This window comes from Panulirus ornatus, chromosome 37, assembly GCF_036320965.1.
Source record: "Panulirus ornatus isolate Po-2019 chromosome 37, ASM3632096v1, whole genome shotgun sequence".
Classification (NCBI taxonomy): domain Eukaryota; kingdom Metazoa; phylum Arthropoda; class Malacostraca; order Decapoda; family Palinuridae; genus Panulirus; species Panulirus ornatus.
The window spans coordinates 1,801,830-1,816,983 of record NC_092260.1 but is presented as its reverse complement, the minus strand read 5'-3'; the positions used below and the strand labels follow the sequence as shown (position 1 = coordinate 1,816,983).

Here is a 15,154-nt window from a genome sequence, read left to right as displayed (position 1 = left end):
CTGAGTGAAACGAAGCTCAAGGGTAAAGGGGAAGAGTGGTTTGGAAATGTCTGGGGAGTAAAGTCAGGGGTTAGTGAGAGGACAAGAGCAAGGGAAGGAGTAGCAATACTCCTGAAACAGGAGTTGTGGGAGTATGTGATAGAATGTAAGAAAGTAAATTCTCGATTAATATGGGTAAAATTGAAAGTTGATGGAGAGAGGTGGGTGATTATTGGTGCATATGCACCTGGGCATGAGAAGAAAGATCATGAGAGGCAAGTGTTTTGGGAGCAGCTGAATGAGTGTGTTAGCGGTTTTGATGCACGAGACCGGGTTATAGTGATGGGTGATTTGAATGCAAAGGTGAGTAATGTGGCAGTTGAGGGAATAATTGGTATGCATGGGGTGTTCAGTGTTGTAAATGGAAATGGTGAAGAGCTTGTAGATTTATGTGCTGAAAAAGGACTGATGATTGGGAATACCTGGTTTAAAAAGCGAGATATACATAAGTATACTTATGTAAGTAGGAGAGATGGCCAGAGAGCGTTATTGGATTACGTGTTAATTGACAGGCGTGCGAAAGAGAGACTTTTGGATGTTAATGTGCTGAGAGGTGCAACTGGAGGGATGTCTGATCATTATCTTGTGGAGGCTAGGGTGAAGATTAGTATGGGTTTTCAGAAAAGAGGAGTGAATGTTGGGGTGAAGAAGGTGGTGAGAGTAAGTGAGCTTGGGAAGGAGACCTGTGTGGGGAAGTACCAGGAGAGACTGTGTACAGAATGGAAAAAGGTGAGAACAATGGAAGTAAGGGGAGTGGGGGAGGAATGGGATGTATTTAGGGAATCAGTGATGGATTGCGCAAAAGATGCTTGTGGCATGAGAAGAGTGGGAGGTGGGCTGTTTAGAAAGGGTAGTGAGTGGTGGGATGAAGAAGTAAGAGTATTAGTGAAAGAGAAGAGAGAGGCATTTGGACGATTTTTGCAGGGAAAAAATGCAATTGAGTGGGAGAAGTATAAAAGAAAGAGACAGGAGGTCAAGAGAAAGGTGCAAGAGGTGAAAAAAAGGGCAAATGAGAGTTGGGGTGAGAGACTATCAGTAAATTTTAGGGAGAATAAAAAGATGTTCTGGAAGGAGGTAAATAGGGTGCGTAAGACAAGGGAGCAAATGGGAACTTCAGTGAAGGGCGCAAATGGGGAGGTGATAACAAGTAGCGGTGATGTGAGAAGGAGATGGAATGAGTATTTTGAAGGTTTGTTGAATGTGTCTGATGACAGAGTGGCAGATATAGGGTGTTTTGGTCGAGGTGGTGTGCAAAGTGAGAGGGTTAGGGAAAATGATTTGGTAAACAGAGAAGAGGTAGTAAAAGCTTTGCGGAAGATGAAAGCCGGCAAGGCAGCAGGTTTGGATGGTATTGCAGTGGAATTTATTAAAAAAGGGGGTGACTGTATTGTTGACTGGTTGGTAAGGTTATTTAATGTATGTATGACTCATGGTGAGGTGCCTGAGGATTGGCGGAATGCGTGCATAGTGCCATTGTACAAAGGCAAAGGGGATAAGAGTGAGTGCTCAAATTACAGAGGTATAAGTTTGTTGAGTATTCCTGGTAAATTATATGGGAGGGTATTGATCGAGAGGGTGAAGGCATGTACAGAGCATCAGATTGGGGAAGAGCAGTGCGGTTTCAGAAGTGGTAGAGGATGTGTGGAGCAGGTGTTTGCTTTGAAGAATGTATGTGAGAAATACTTAGAAAAGCAAATGGATTTGTATGTAGCATTTATGGATCTGGAGAAGGCATATGATAGAGTTGATAGAGATGCTCTGTGGAAGGTATTAAGAATATATGGTGTGGGAGGCAAGTTGTTAGAAGCAGTGAAAAGTTTTTATCGAGGATGTAAGGCATGTGTACGTGTAGGAAGAGAGGAAAGTGATTGGTTCTCAGTGAATGTAGGTTTGCGGCAGGGGTGTGTGATGTCTCCATGGTTGTTTAATTTGTTTATGGATGGGGTTGTTAGGGAGGTAAATGCAAGAGTCCTGGAAAGAGGGGCAAGTATGAAGTCTGTTGGGGATGAGAGAGCTTGGGAAGTGAGTCAGTTGTTGTTCGCTGATGATACAGCGCTGGTGGCTGATTCATGTGAGAAACTGCAGAAGCTGGTGACTGAGTTTGGTAAAGTGTGTGGAAGAAGAAAGTTGAGAGTAAATGTGAATAAGAGCAAGGTTATTAGGTACAGTAGGGGTGAGGGTCAAGTCAATTGGGAGGTGAGTTTGAATGGAGAAAAACTGGAGGAAGTGAAGTGTTTTAGATATCTGGGAGTGGATCTGTCAGCGGATGGAACCATGGAAGCGGAAGTGGATCATAGGGTGGGGGAGGGGGCGAAAATTTTGGGAGCCTTGAAAAATGTGTGGAAGTCGAGAACATTATCTCGGAAAGCGAAAATGGGTATGTTTGAGGGAATAGTGGTTCCAACAATGTTGTATGGTTGCGAGGCGTGGGCTATGGATAGAGATGTGCGCAGGAGGATGGATGTGCTGGAAATGAGATGTTTGAGGACAATGTGTGGTGTGAGGTGGTTTGATCGAGTAAGTAACGTAAGGGTAAGAGAGATGTGTGGAAATAAAAAGAGCGTGGTTGAGAGAGCAGAAGAGGGTGTTTTGAAATGGTTTGGGCACATGGAGAGAATGAGTGAGGAGAGATTGACCAAGAGGATATATGTGTCGGAGGTGGAGGGAACGAGGAGAAGAGGGAGACCAAATTGGAGGTGGAAAGATGGAGTGAAAAAGATTTTGTGTGATCGGGGCCTGAACATGCAGGAGGGTGAAAGGAGGGCAAGGAATAGAGTGAATTGGAGTCATGTGGTATACAGGGGTTGACGTGCTGTCAGTGGATTGAATCAAGGCATGTGAAGCGTCTGGGGTAAACCATGGAAAGCTGTGTAGGTATGTATATTTGCGTGTGTGGACGTGTGTATGTACATGTGTATGGGGGGGGGGTTGGGCCATTTCTTTCGTCTGTTTCCTTGCGCTACCTCGCAAACGCGGGAGACAGCGACAAAGTATAAAAAAAAAAAAAAAAAAAAAAAAAAAAATATATATATATATATATATATATATATATATATATATATATGTGGTAAATATGGTAAATTATATGGGAGGGTATTGATTGAGAGGGTGAAGGCATGTACAGAGCATCAGATTGGGGAAGAGCAGTGTGGTTTTTTCAGAAGTGGTAGAGGATGTGTGGATCAGGTCTTTGCTTTGAAGAATGTATGTGAGAAATACTTAGAAAAGCAAATGTATTTGTATGTAGCATTTATAGGTCTGGAGAAGGCATATGATAGAGTTGATAGAGATGCTCTGTGGAAGGTATTAAGAATATATGGTGTGGGAGGAAAGTTGTTAGAAGCAGTGAAAAGTTTTTATCGAGGATGTAAGGCATGTGTACGTGTAGGAAGAGAGGAAAGTGATTGGTTCTCAGTGAATGTAGGTTTGCGGCAGGGGTGTGTGATGTCTCCATGGTTGTTTAATTTGTTTATGGATGGGGTTGTTAGGGAAGTAAATGTAAGAGTTTTGGAAAGAGGGGCAAGTATGAAGTCTGTTGGGGATGAGAGAGCTTGGGAAGTGAGTCAGTTGTTGTTCACTGATGATACAGCGCTGGTGGCTGATTCATGTGAGAAACTGCAGAAGCTGGTGACTGAGTTTGGTAAAGTGTGTGAAAGAAGAAAGTTAAGAGTAAATGTGAATAAGAGCAAGGTTATTAGGTACAGTAGGGTTGAGGGTCAAGTCAATTGGGAGGTAAGTTTGAATGGAGAAAAACTGGAGGAAGTAAAGTGTTTTAGATGTCTGGGAGTGGATCTGGCAGCGGATGGAACCATGGAAGCGGAAGTGAATCATAGGGTGGGGGAGGGGGCGAAAATCCTGGGAGCCTTGATGAATGTGTGGAAGTCGAGAACATTATCTCGGAAAGGAAAAATGGGTGTGTTTGAAGGAATAGTGGTTCCAACAATGTTGTATGGTTGCGAGGCGTGGGCTGTGGATAGAGTTGTGCGCAGGAGGATGGATGTGCTGGAAATGAGATGTTTGAGGACAATGTGTGGTGTGAGGTGGTTTGATCAAGTAAGTAACGTAAGGGTAAGAGAGATGTGTGGAAATAAAAAGAGCGTGGTTGAGAGAGCAGAAGAGGGTGTTTTGAAATGGTTTGGGCACATGGAGAGAATGAGTGAGGAAAGATTGACCAAGAGGATATATGTGTCGGAGGTGGAGGGAACGAGGAGAAGTGGGAGACCAAATTGGAGGTGGAAAGATGGAGTGAAAAAGATTTTGTGTGATCGGGGCCTGAACATGCAGGAGGGTGAAAGGAGGGCAAGGAATAGAGTGAATTGGAGCGATGTGGTATACCGGGGTTGACGTGCTGTCTGGGGTAAACCATGGAAAGCTGTGTAGGTATGTATATTTGCGTGTGTGGACATATGTATATACATGTGTATGGGGGTGGGTTGGGCCATTTCTTTCGTCTGTTTCCTTACGCTACCTCGCAAATGCGGGAGATAGCGACAAAGCAAAAAAAAAAAAATATATATATATATATATATATATATATATATATATATATATGCGAACGAATGTGGCCCCTGTTGTCCCTTCCCTATCCCTATCCCCCTATCCCTAGGGATACGGGGTTAAGAATACTTCCCACATATTCCCTGCATGTCGTAGAAGGCGACTAAAAGGGGAGGGAGCAGGAGGCTGGAAATCCTCCCCTCTCGTTTTTTTTTTTTTTAATTTTCCAAAAGAAGGAACAGAGGGGGTCAGGTGTGTGATGTCTCCATGGTTGTTTAATTTGTTTATGGATGGGGTTGTTAGGGAGGTGAATGCAAGAGTTTTGGAAAGAGGGGCAAGTATGCAGTCTGTTGTGATGAGAGAGCTTGGGAAGTGAGTCAGTTGTTGTTCGCTGATGATACAGCACTGGTGGCTGATTCATGTGAGAAACTGCAGAAGCTGGTGACTGAGTTTGGTAAAGTGTGTGAAATAAGAAAGTTAAGAGTAAATGTGAATAAGAGCAAGGTTATTAGGTACAGTAGGGTTGAGGGTCAAGTCAATTGGGAGGTAAGTTTGAATGGAGAAAAACTGGAGGAAGTAAAGTGTTTTAAATATCTGGGAGTGGATCTGGCAGCGGATGGAACCATGGAAGCGGAAGTGAATTATAGGGTGGGGGAGGAGGCGAAAATCCTGGGAGCCTTGAAGAATATGTGGAAGTCGAGAACATTATCTCGGAAAGCAAAAATGGGTATGTTTGAAGGAATAGTGGTTCCAACAATGTTGTATAGTTGCGAGGCGTGGGCTATGGATAGAGTTGTGCGCAGGAGGGTGGATGTGCTGGAAATGAGATGTTTGAGGACAATATGTGGTGTTAGGTGGTTTGATCGAGTAAGTAATGTAAGGATAAGAGAGATGTGTGGAAATAAGAAGAGCGTGGTTGAGAGAGCAGAAGAGGGTGTTTTGAAATGGTTTGGGCAAATTGAGAGAATGAGTGAGGAAAGATTGACCAAGAGGATATATGTGTCGGAGGTGGAGGGAACGAGAAGTGGGAGTCCAAATTGGAGGTGGAAAGATGGAGGGAAAAAGATTTTGAGTGATCGGGGCCTGAACATGCAGGAGTGTGAAAGGTGGGCAAGGAATAGAGTGAATTGGATTGATGTGGTATACCGGGGTCGACGTGCTGTCAGTGGATTGAATCAGGGCATGTGAAGCGTCTGGGGTAAACCATGGAAAGTTGTGTGGGGCCTGGGTGTGGAAAGGGGGCTGTGGTTTCGGGCATTATTGCATGACAGCTAGAGACTGAGTGTGAACGAATGGGGCCTTTGTTGTCTTTTCCTAGCGCTACCACGCACACATGAGGGGGGAGGGGGATGTTATTCCATGTGTGGCGAGGTGGCGATGGGAATAAATAAAGGCAGACAGTATGAATTATGTACATGTGTATATATGTATATGTCTGTGAGTATATATATATATGTGTACATGTATAGGTATGTACATGTAGATGTATAGGTATGTATATTTGCGTGTGTGGATGTGTATGTATATACATGTGTATGGGGGTGGGTTGGGCCATTTCTTTCATCTGTTTCCTTGCGCTACCTCGCAAATGCTGTCTCCCGCATTAGCGGAGTAACTCAAGGAAACAGACAAAAGAATGGCCTAACCCACCCACATACACATGTAAATACATAAACGCCCACACAAGCACACATACATACCCATACATTTCAACGCATACATAAATATACATACACAGACATATACATATAGACGCATGCACATATTCATACATACTGCCTTTATTCAATCTTTCCGCCACCCCACCACATATAAAATGACGCCTCCCTTCCCTCATGTGCGCATGAGGTACCGCTAGGAAAGGACAACAAAAGCCACATTCGTCCATGCTCAGACTCTAGCTGTCATGTGTAATGCACGGAAACCTCAGCTCCCTTTCCACATCCAGGCCCCACAAAACTCTCCCAGATGCTTCACATGCCCTGGTTCAATGCATTGAAAGCACGTCGACCTCGGTATATGACATCATTCCAATTCACTCTATTCCTTGCATGCCTTTTACCCTTCTGTATGTTCAGGTCCCGATTGCTAAAAATCTTTTTTACTCCATCTTTACACCTCCAATTTGGTCTCCTACTTCTCCTCGTTCCCTCCACCTGTGACACATATATCCTCTTTGTCAATCTTTCCTCACTCATTCTCTCCATGTGACCAAACCACTTTAATACATCCTCTTCTGCTCTCTTAACCACACTCTTTTCATTACCACATTACTTTCATTACTTACTTGACCAAACCACCTCACACCACATATTGTCCTCAAACATTTCATTTCCAACACATCCACCCTCCTCCCCACAACCCTATCTGTAGCCCATGCCTCGCAACCACATAGCATTGTTCAAACCACTATTCCTTCAGACGAACCCATTTTTGCTCCCTGAGATAACATTCTCACCTTCCACAAATTCTTCAATGCTCTCATAACCTTGGCCCCCTCCCCCACCCTGTGACATGCTTCTGCTTCCATTGTTTAATCTGCTTCTAAATCCAGTACCAGATATATAAAACACCTCTCTTCCTCCATTTTTCTCCATTCAAACTTACTTCCCAGTTAGCTTGTCCCTCAACCCTACTGAACCTAATAACCTTGCTCTTTTTCACATTTACTCTCAGATTTCTTCTTTCTGACACTTTACCAAACTCAGTCACCAACTTCTGTAGTTTCTCACCAGCATCTGCCACCAGCGCTGTATCATCAGCGAACAATAACTAACTCTCTTCCCAAGCCCTCTCATCCAAAACAGACTGTATACTTGCCCCTCTCTCCGAAATCTTGCGTTCACCTCCCAAACAACCCCATTCATAAACATATTAAACAGCCATGGAGACATCACGCACCCCTGCCGCAAACTGACAATCACTGGGAACCAATCACATTCCTCTCTTCCTACTCGTACACATGCCTTACATCCTTGATAAAAACTTTTCACTGCTTCTAGCAACTTACCTCCCACTCCATGTACTCTTAATACCTTCCACAAAGCATCTCTGTCAACTCCAGTTCCATAAATGCAACATACAAATCCATCTGTTTTTGTAAGTACTTCTCATATATATGTTCTTCAAAACAGACACCTGATGCACACATCCTTTACCTTTTCTGAAACCAATCTGCTCTTCTCCAATCTTTTGCTCTGTATATGCCTTTACTTTCTCAATCAGTACCCTCCCATATAATTTCCCAGGAATATTCAACAATCTTATACCTCTGTAATTTGAACACTCACCTTTATCCCCTTTGCTTTTGTACAGTGGCACTATGCATGCATTCTGCCAATCGTAAGACACTTCATCATTAACCATACATATGTTGAATATCCTTACCAACCATTAACAACACAGTCAACCCCTTTTTTTGATAAAGTCCACTGCAATACCATCCAAACCCGCCGCCTTGCCGGCTTTCATCTTCCGCAAAGCTTTCATTACTTTTTTTTCTGCTTACCAAACCATTCTCCCTGACCCTCACTTTGCACAGCACCTCGATCAAGAAAAACTATATCTGCCACTCTATCATCAAACACATTCAACAGACCTTCAAAATATTCACCCCATCTCCTCACTCCATCAATACTTGTAATTACCTCTCCATTAGCTGCCTTCACCAATGTTCCCATTTGTTCTCTTGTCTGAAGCACTTTATTTTCCTCCTTCCAAAACATCTTTTTACCCTTCCTAAAATTTAATGATACTCTCTCACCCCAACTCTCATTTGCCCTCTTTTTCACCTCTTGCACCTTTCTCTTGACCTCCTGCCTCTTTCTCTGAGACATCTCCCAGCCATTCGCACCACTTCCCTGCAAAAATCATCCAGATGCCTCTCTCTTCTCTTTCACTAACAATCATACTTCTTCATCCCACCACTCTACCCTTTCTAATCTGCCCATCTCCCACCTTTCTTATGCCACAAGCAGGAGAAGAGGGAGACCAAATTGGAGGTGGAAAGATGGAGTGAAAAAGATTTTGTGTGATCGGGGCCTGAACATGCAGGAGGGTGAAAGGAGGGCAAGGAATAGAGTGTATTGGAGCAATGTGGTATACCGGGGTTGACGTGCTGTCAGTGGATTGAATCGGGGCATGTGAAGCGTCTGGGGTAAACCATGGAAAGCTGTGTAGGTATGTATATTTTGCATGTGTGGACGTATGTATATACATGTTTATGGGGGTGGGTTGGGCCATTTCTTTCGTCTGTTTCCTTGCGTTACCTCGCAAACGCGGGAGACAGCGACAAAGCAAAAAAAAAAAATATATTTTTATCTTATTATAATTTGTCAGGTCTCCCATGTTAGCGGGGTAGCACTAAGAAACAGATGAAAGAATGGCCCAACCCACCCACATACACACGTATATATATGAACGCCCACACTTGCACATATACATACCTATACATTTCAGTGTATTCATACATATATATACACAGACATTATATATATATATTATATTTTTTTTTTTTTATTATACTTTGTCGCTGTCTCCCGCGTTTGCGAGGTAGCGCAAGGAAACAGACGAAAGAAATGGCCCAACCCCCCCCCCATACACATGTATATACATACGTCCACACACGCAAATATACATACCTACACAGCTTTCCATGGTTTACCCCAGACGCTTCACATGCCTTGATTCAATCCACTGACAGCACGTCAACCCCTGTATACCACATCGCTCCAATTCACTCTATTCCTTGCCCTCCTTTCACCCTCCTGCATGTTCAGGCCCCGATCACACAAAATCCTTTTCACTCCATCTTTCCACCTCCAATTTGCTCTCCCTCTTCTCCTCGTTCCCTCCACCTCCGACACATATATCCTCTTGGTCAATCTTTCCTCACTCATTCTCTCCATGTGCCCAAACCACTTCAAAACACCCTCTTCTGCTCTCTCAACCACGCTCTTTTTATTTCCACACATCTCTCTTACCCTTACCTTACTTACTCGATCAAACCACCTCACACCACACATTGTCCTCAAACATCTCATTTCCAGCACATCCATCCTCCTGCGCACAACTCTATCCATAGCCCACGCCTCGCAACCATACAACATTGTTGGAACCACTATTCCTTCAAACATACCCATTTTTGCTTTCCGAGATAATGTTCTCGACTTCCACACATTCTTCAAGGCTCCCCAGAATTTTCGCCCCCTCCCCCACCCTATGATCCACTTCCGCTTCCATGGTTCCATCCGCTGACAGATCCACTCCCAGATATCTAAAACACTTCACTTCCTCCAGTTTTTCTCCATTCAAACTCACCTCCCAATTGACTTGACCCTCAACCCTACTGTACCTAATAACCTTGCTCTTATTCACATTTACTCTTAACTTTCTTCTTCCACACACTTTACCAAACTCAGTCACCAGCTTCTGCAGTTTCTCACATGAATCCGCCACCAGCGCTGTATCATCAGCGAACAACAACTGACTCACTTCCCAAGCTCTATATATATATATATATATATATATATATATATATATTTTTTTTTCTTTTTATACTTTGTCGCTGTCTCCCGCGTTTGCGAGGTAGCGCAAGGAAACAGACGAAAGAAATGGCCCAACCCCCCCCCATACACATGTATATACATACGTCCACACACGCAAATATACATACCTACACAGCTTTCCATGGTTTACCCCAGACGCTTCACATGCCTTGATTCAATCCACTGACAGCACGTCAACCCCGGTATACCACATCGCTCCAATTCACTCTATTCCTTGCCCTCCTTTCACCCTCCTGCATGTTCAGGCCCCGATCACACAAAATCTTTTTCACTCCATCTTTCCACCTCCAATTTGCTCTCCCTCTTCTCCTCGTTCCCTCCACCTCCAACACATATATCCTCTTGGTCAATCTTTCCTCACTCATTCTCTCCATGTGCCCAAACCACTTCAAAACACCCTCTTCTGCTCTCTCAACCACGCTCTTTTTATTTCCACACATCTCTCTTACCCTTACGTTACTCACTCGATCAAACCACCTCACACCACACATTGTCCTCAAACATCTCATTTCCAGCACATCCATCCTCCTGCGCACAACTCTATCCATAGCCCACTCCTCGCAACCATACAACGTTGTTGGAACCACTATTCCTTCAAACATACCCATTTTTGCTTTCCGAGATAATGTTCTCGACTTCCACACATTCTTCAAGGCCCCCAGAATTTTCGCCCCCTCCCCCACCCTATGATCCACTTCCGCTTCCATGGTTCCATCCGCTGCCAGATCCACTCCCAGATATCTAAAACACTTCACTTCCTCCAGTTTTTCTCCATTCAAACTCACCTCCCAATTGACTTGTCCCTCAACCCTACTGTACCTAATAACCTTGCTCTTATTCACATTTACTCTTAACTTTCTTCTTCCACACACTTTACCAAACTCAGTCACCAGCTTCTGCAGTTTCTCACATGAATCAGCCACCAGCGCTGTATCATCAGCGAACAACAACTGACTCACTTCCCAAGCTCTCTCATCCCCAACAGACTTCATACTTGCCCCTCTTTCCAAAACTCTTGCATTTACCTCCCTAACAACCCCATCCATAAACAAATTAAACAACCATGGAGACATCACACACCCCTGCCGCAAACCTACATTCACTGAGAACCAATCACTTTCCTCTCTTCCTACACGTACACATGCCTTACATCCTCGATAAAAACTTTTCACTGCTTCTAACAACTTTCCTCCCACACCATATATTCTTAATACCTTCCACAGAGCATCTCTATCAACTCTATCATATGCCTTCTCCAGATCCATAAATGCTACATACAAATCCATTTGCTTTTCTAAGTATTCCTCACATACATTCTTCAAAGCAAACACCTGATCCACACATCCTCTACCACTTCTGAAACCACACTGCTCTTCCCCAATCTGATGCTCTGTACATGCTTTCACCCTCTCAATCAATACCCTCCCATATAATTTACCAGGAATACTCAACAAACTTATACCTCTGTAATTTGAGCACTCACTCTTATCCCCTTTGCCTTTGTACAATGGCACTATGCACGCATTCCGCCAATCCTCAGGCACCTCACCATGAGTCATACATACATTAAATAACCTTACCAACCAGTCAACAATACAGTCAACCCCTTTTTTAATAAATTCCACTGCAATACCATCCAAACCTGCTGCCTTGCCGGCTTTCATCTTCCGCAAAGCTTTCATTACCTCTTCTCTGTTTACCAAATCATTTTCCCTAACCCTCTCACTTTGCACACCACCTCGACCAAAACACCCTATATCTGCCACTCTATCATCAAACACATTCAACAAACCTTCAAAATACTCACTCCATCTCCTTCTCACATCACCACTACTTGTTATCACCTCCCCATTTGCGCCCTTCACTGAAGTTCCCATTTGCTCCCTTGTCTTACGCACTTTATTTACCTCCTTCCAGAACATCTTTTTATTCTCCCTAAAATTTAATGATACTCTCTCACCCCAACTCTCATTTGCCCTTTTTTTCACCTCTTGCACCTTTCTCTTGACCTCCTGTCTCTTTCTTTTATACATCTCCCACTCAATTGCATTTTTTTCCTGCAAAAATCGTCCAAATGCCTCTCTCTTCTCTTTCACTAATACTCTTACTTCTTCATCCCACCACTCACTACCCTTTCTAATCAACCCACCTCCCACTCTTCTCATCCCACAAGCATCTTTTGCGCAATCCATCACTGATTCCCTAAATACATCCCCTATCCCTGGGGATAGGGGAGAAAGAATATTCCCCACGTATTCCCTACGTGTCATAGAAGGCGACTAAAAGGGGAGTGAGCGGGGGGCTGGAAATCCTCCCCTCGTTTTTTTTTTTAATTTTCCAAAAGAAGGAACAGAGATGGGGGCCAGTTGAGGATATTCCCTCAGAGACCCAGTTACACAGCAGTGCACATGAGAACTTACTGTGTTTCATTTTCCTTGTGGATATCAGGTCATGTGCGGTCAGGTTATATACAATGTTTCTGTTATTTCAGAACTGTGACTTGATTTATTGAATAATGTTGCAATCGTTACTATTCTAATTGGCATCAAGTGATTGTAAGAGGTGCTGTGAAAGCAGGTATTCCATCCTCACTTTATTATAAAGAAGTATTCTTTCACAGGAGAGAGAAGGCATTAACTATATCTCAATCTGACTCCTGCCTTCCACTGCCCAACTATCGTACCACACACTAAATATTACTCCCCATCACGTGATTTTGGTAACTGAATGTGACATTTTGGTACGACAAAAACAAAACGAATAAGAAAACAAAAAATAAGAGTGAAATTAAAATTCGACAAGGCATAAGGCAAATATGCACACAAATCACTGCTCAGCAACAATACTTTTTCTTTACATGCGAGCTGAACAAAAATGACAACAAATCAGTGTGTTCACTCCTCACAGGAGCCACCACAAGCATAATCTTGCTAGTGTGCAGGGCAGTGTCTCACAAAATGAGGGCGCCGCCATCTGAGGCTGGGTGTCGCCACAACTGGGGACGAAGCCTCTGGTGGTAGGTGCTGCCCTTGATTCACAGGTGTCATGGGGATTGGCAAAACTCAGGGGCATAGGTGATGTCGGTTTCACAAAGACAGGTGGCCACTGCCAGTGTTATTGAGTATTGTTCATGTGGTTTCACCTCCGCTACCACACCCGGCCTGTCCCACACCATGAATCGATGTCCTGCACACAGACAGGGGTGCCCACAGACAATTAGGGCAGCATAACGTGTCACCTGCTGAGCCGCCTTGCGCGTCAGCCTGCCCCCCTGCTATGGCGTGGTTCCTGTTTTACAAAGCCGGATTATCAGATAATGTTGCTGAGGCACTGGGACACCATCTTGCAACTGTCTTCCTGCTGCTAGCTGTGTGAGTGATTTATCACTCTCTCTTAAGGGGGTGTTGAGATACTGGAGTATATCCTGAGTTTGTTTGCTCTTGTGGAGGCTGTCTCCAGCATCCATGTCGCCCCTTAACACCCATTTGGCTGCCTTCCCCAACTCCATTGGACTAGGGGAATGGGACTGAGGAGTAGCAGGTCATGATTCCTCATTATTTATAGAAAGCTTCCATCTCCTCGCTGTCTAGACTGATTCCCCTGTCCAAGGTGATTACTTTGGGTGCACACCATCCCCTGAAGGTGAGCAGCCTTCCGATAATTTGGGATTTTTCCTGGTAGGTTCAATTCTTACTCTGTCATGTAAGAGGTGCAATGAAAGTATATATTCCATCCTCTGTTATAAAGAAGTAGTCTTTCACAGTAGAGGGATGACATCACCTTTATCTCAGTCTGACTCCTGCCTCCAACTGCCCAGCGAGCATTGCCACAGTGCCAGGCACCCACTGTTCAACTATTGTACCACACATTAAACCCTACAGCAATAGATGAGTTAAAAGAAAGCGTGTGAACTTGGAGATGTGGTGCATAAATTTGATTACATTCAATTTAATGGACTTCTGGCATTAACGGGCACTCCTTCCCCCATTAGTCCATTAAATCGAGGGTTTGCTCTATATATATTTTGATAGGCCCCCTACATTACAGATATTTAAATCACTCAACTTCACCCTTCCAGTAATTGTAAATCACTGCCACTAAAGTTATGGTGTGGAATGTATATTTGCTGTTACAGATTTTTCAAACATATGGGAATGGATGATTTGGTCAATTTTTTCTTTTTATAGAAATTTATATGATTGCTAGGCATGCACATGTTTGGTGACACAGGTGGCAGGTTTGAATTTGAATCAGCTAGTGCATCACTTATGGTGTGCTTCTCTGTGTAGCAGTTGTATTTTGTCTCAAAATGTCTGCAAATAAGATATTCGTAGGTATAGAAATTAAGCTTGGCTTAATGTCCATCAGTGCTAACGGCTGCATGCATACGATAATGAAAATCAGATGATATCTCGCCATTGTGTACATCTGAGCATCTTTCTCCGTTCTCACTCTCAGTTACCATTCAGTAATCACTGCGTTATTCAAGTAAATCTAACGAATTTTGGCGCTGGATTAAACCATTTTTGTATTAAACCCCAAAGATGGTGACGAGCATGATGAAAAACCCATCACATGTTGTTAGATCTAGCAAGAATCCAAGGAAGATGCTCAGTTTGGAATTGAAAAAGTTAATCACCCAATATGAAGAAGGAAAAAATGTTGATATGATTGCACGTGATCCATAATTGTCCCATTCTAGTCTCAACAATTTAAAAGGACAAAGAATGAATACTTGAAGGCAATGAAAAGTTTTGCAAGCATGAAGTTTACGATAATAACAAGGCAATGGAAAAGCTATTCATGCTGTGGATGGAAGATCAAATTCCAAAACTTGTACCACTAAACTTACAATTCAGGCGAAGGCTAGAAGTCTTTTTGAGACTGAAAGAGCGAGCAGGTGAGGATTACATCAAGAACTTCACAGAAGTCATGGTTGGTTCTATAGATTGGAAAGAAGATATATCTTGCACAATGTTCAAGTCACAAGTGAAGCAGCAATTGCTAACAAAAGAACTGCCAATAAAGTAAAAAATAAACCAAAGAATCTT

General features: G+C 43.4%; 1 protein-coding gene across 1 annotated transcript in view; it reads left to right on the top strand.

The window, feature by feature from the left end:
* The window catches only part of LOC139760453 (uncharacterized), a 339,886-nt gene that overhangs the window by 297,392 nt on the left and 27,340 nt on the right, over nt 1–15,154 (top strand). The gene's annotated exons all lie outside the window — the stretch shown is intronic.